General features: G+C 44.5%; 1 pseudogene; it reads left to right on the forward strand.

Moving 5' to 3' along the window:
- The first annotated feature begins 951 nt into the window (after window positions 1–951).
- LOC110299145 (small ribosomal subunit protein uS9 pseudogene) lies at window positions 952–1,428 on the forward strand (annotated as a pseudogene).
- Window positions 1,429–4,469: the final 3,041 nt, after the last annotated feature.

The following is a 4,469-nucleotide window of genomic DNA, read 5'->3' on the forward strand; positions in this document are numbered from 1 at the left end:
ACCTGAGTTGAGCAAGGTTTCCTTTGTAAAAATAGCATCAAGAACTAGGAGTTAGAAGTTCAAGGTCATCTCAGTCTATGTTTTGAGTCTGTGCCCAGGCTGGACTACGTGAGACCCTGTCTCCAAATATAATATATTTTCTCTTCTTTGTGATTCCCAGTTTTTATACAGCTACGTAAGATAAGATCTGAGTGGCATGAAAGTAAAGGTAAACTAACTGGGGAGACTGAGGAAGACACAAAACCAGAAGAGATGTGAGGAAGAATATTCTTGTCACACCATATCTACACCTTACTTTCTTTTCCTGTTGTTGTCCTAGAATACATTGACAAACGCAACTTAAGGGGGAATGAATTTATTCTGGTCCTCAGTCCATGGTGGCAGGGAAATCAGACCAACAGGAGCTTAAGGCAGTGGTCACATTGCATCCATGGTCAAGATACAGAGCGGCATCTCATTTGTTCCTTTTTATACCGTCCAAATTCCCAGCCCAGGGGATAGTGCCACCCATAGTGGACACATCTTTCCACTTCAATTTACTTAGTTATCGGAATGCCTCACAAGCATGACCAGATGCCTCCTCCCAGATTAATCTAGAGTCTATCAAGTTGATAGAACCATTGTGATACATATACATGTCAAAACTTTTTAAAAATCATCAAGAGGAAAAACATGGAGAACATAACTGCAGGCTTAACTTACCAAACAAAACAACCCCAAGTGAGATAGTACTTACGACCTCTCTGTAAATCCTCTCTCTAAAACAACAGCACAGAACTAGACAGAACAGTTCAAAACAACCACGGCAGAACACTGGAAAATGAGAAAGCACAGCAGAGTAAGGAACAGTTGGTGGCTTTTCTGTGTTTGTTTTAACTACTAGAACCGAGGTAGTTCGCCTCTCCAGTGGTGGTGCCTCACAGTGAAGACTTCGTGTTCGTACTTGTAGCTATGCCATCCAAGGGTTCGCTGCAGTCTCTGCAGGTCTTTGGACGCAAGAAGACAACCACAGCTGCGGCCCACTGCAAACGAGGAAACGGGCTCATCAAGGTGAGTGGACCTCCCCTGGAGATGATGGAGCTGCGTGCACACTGCAGTATAAGTTACTGGAGTCTGTTTTGCTTCTGGGCAAAGAGCGATCTGCTGGTGTGGATATCCGGGTCCGTGTAAAGGGTTGGTGGTTATGTGGCCCAAATTTATGCTATCTGGCAGTCCATCTCAAAAATCCTGGTGGCTTAATACCAAAAATATATGGATGAAGCCTCTAAGGAGGAGATCAGAGGTATCTTCATCCGGTACGATCGGACCCTGCTTGTAGCTGATCCCCGTCGCTGCAAATCCAAAAAGTTTGGAGGTCCTGGAGCCTGTGCTCAAAACCAGAAATCTTACTGATAAGCCCATCTCAAAGACCAGGGTTTATCTTTGTAATACACATCCTAGGGTTTAAAAAAAAAGAACCGGGGTAGTTGAGGTGGATCCTGGGTAGTTGAGGACTCCAGCCACTCTCTCCCCAGGCTCATCTTCCCAGCTCTGCGGTGTGCATGTCAACCAGGGTGCAGCAGGACTGTCTTTACCTGGGGCAGAGTGCAGAAGAATCTGCACCCAAGGAATGAGGAACGCTACAAGAAGTTCTTCAGGTTGCAAATAAAGAGACTCTAACCTAAGTCTGTATGAGGAAATACAAAACACCAGTACAGGTGATTAGATAGGTAATTATGAAAGACAATATAAATTGCAAGAGAATAGAAGTAGATCTGTTCTCATTGTCTTCTGTTAATTGATTTAAAAGACAACTGCATAAACAACAACTGCAAGACTTTATTACTGAGCGTATGACTTGGTGACTGATATCATGGTGGATGAGCACTGGCTGGGGAGATGCCGGAGCAGAACTGAAAGTGAAGCTGTATGGTAGGATCTATAACACACGCAGGTGACATGTATATGATAATGGCGCAAGGAAAGGAGGATGGCAGAATGCCAGGAAATATCTAGTTAGTACAAAGAGGGCAATAGGAGCTGGAAGCTGGCTCTGTGGAAAATGAGGAGATGGGAGGAGGGGTACATGGAGGCCCTTGGGTAGTCACACTAGGGATAGAGGCAGGATCTTCCCATCTCAGCCCAGTCAGAGAGTTCAAGATTCAGCAAGAGACACTTTGTCAATAAAGTAGAAAGCAATTGCTAAAGATACCCAATGCCATTCTACACATATACACATATACACATGCACATGTTTGCACATATACTTGTGACCATCTATATTCAAGCAAGTGTAGGCATACATGCTCATGTACATTCATGCACACACACATTCACACACACAGCTGGACAAAATAGTGCATATGCTATCATGATGATATGAAGTTCCACAAAATATGACTGATCTACAATGATAAGAAAAGCCTGGACCTCAGGAGGTCCAGAGGGCAGGAGAGGGACATTGAGAAAAATCGGGAGGAAGCTTGGTGACAGGGCCACTCAGTATATATTAATGGTGAATCCACAGGTGTGCACATATAACCAAGTTTGCCAAATTGTATACTGCAAACATGCATGGCATATTATATGCCAACTTAACCTAAGTAGAGTGTGGTTATGTGTGTAAGTACATGTTACACATGTGTGCATGGGTTATGTGTGTAAGTAAGTACATGTACACATGTGTGCATGTGCATGTGACTGCCAGAGATCAGCCTTGTATTCTGTTTTCTGGACTACATCCACCTTGATAGGTGGGACAAGGTCTCTTCTCAGTTTCCTGGAGCTCTCCTCGTAGACTAGGCTGTCTGACCAGTGGTCCTCCCTGTCTCTGTCACCCCAGTGCCAAGGCAACATGCTCACACCATCATATATGGCCTTTTACAATGGAACCAAATTCAGGCCCTCATGCCTGCACAGCATGACAGGTGCTTTATTGAAAAAGCTCTCTCCCCAGCCCTTGAGTAAGGCTTTTAAGGAACGCCCGTGCGTGTGTTTCACTGTGTCCTGTTGCCTACATCTCACCTTCTGCCCCAAACAGTAACCTAAAAGCACCTATGAGCTGCTGTGCAGCTGTAAGTGAGTGAAGGGAATAAGAACGCTCAGTAGCCATCCTTCCATGTATCCTAAACACAAAGTCTCAGGATTTTTACTTCTTTCTGAAAACTGAGGGTCTGGAGTTTATATTCACAGGACTATGTTCCTGTGTAAGTAGGAACTGATATCAATGTCAGTAAACCAGAAATACAAAGGACTGCATAGATTTTAAATCGATAGCTGTAAAAATCTGTGACGAAAACAGAAGCAAGTATCATGGTCAGTAATTGAAGATATTCATTTGGCTGTAGGAAGGGTACCTATGGACTGCCTCTGTCACCAAACCTATTTGTTAAATCAGTACATTGCTATCCCGTGGACTACGGTCCACTGCAAGTTAATCCAGATGACTTTTGCTTCTATAACATGATTGCGGTTAGCTGTTAGAATTTAAGACTCTCCTGATTTTTCTCCAAAGCCTAACCAATTGTGCTGTTTATACAAAGTAGAACCATGGAGCTCATACCTACTGAGCCCATAATGCCCTTTCTAGGCATCTGTACTGTGGTCTCTCCTGCTGCCTGCTACTGTGCCCCGTCATTAGTTGTTGGCTTCTGTTCCTTAGAGCCGTAGACGATCTGTGTCCCAGGGTGATTTACACGGCAGCTACTAAGCAATCAATAGCATTTTTCTTTCTTAAATAGTTCCCTAGCTTAGTTAATCTCATAAATATCCCTTTCAAATTACAAAGGCAGAGTTCTTCTCAAGGACACCTCCAGGGGCCAACAAAGTAGAGTGACGTTTCTACCTGCCCATGTTCCTCTGCAGGGTAAGTTGAAACTCAGAGGTCAGGTGAGGGGCAGTGGAAAAGGACAGTGAGTTTTAACCTCTGGCTTGGGTTGAGATGGTGTCACTTCTGCTTGTTGGCCACTTGACTTTGAACAAATTTCCAGATGGCTTCCTTCTTTGGTACAGAAGATTTATGGAGATGGCAAATACCCTTAGGAAGTTCCCATGGGGGATGTTATAAGGTCATAGTTATAAACTATGAAGCCACCTGGCCAGTCCAGAGCACATGGTAGGCTCTCGAGAGATGTGGGCTTGTTCACTTGTTTACTCAGACTTTCCCATGTCCTTTTGAACATGGGAAAGCAAACCTGAACTGTAGGGCACGTGGAATGTGCCACCAGAGTCAGCATAGGACTGGAGAGGTGGAGCATGCTCAAACCTTGAAAACCTCAGCACTCCTGACCAGCAGGTGTAGAGCTAACTCCCTCCCTGTTTCCATGCCTGCCTTGGATCAACCAGGTGGTCACAAGCAGTCAGTCACATACCTAGTGCCTAGAATGCCTCTCCATGGTAATGAGGCATCTCAACAACCTTAGTCTTCAGCCAATGACCTTCCCTTCCTGACTATTCTCATGCCCTTTCCCAAAATTACATAGTCCTTGGTT

This window comes from Mus caroli, unplaced genomic scaffold (assembly GCF_978045245.1).
Source record: "Mus caroli unplaced genomic scaffold, Mus_caroli_1 scaffold_8, whole genome shotgun sequence".
In the NCBI taxonomy this organism is placed as follows: domain Eukaryota; kingdom Metazoa; phylum Chordata; class Mammalia; order Rodentia; family Muridae; genus Mus; species Mus caroli.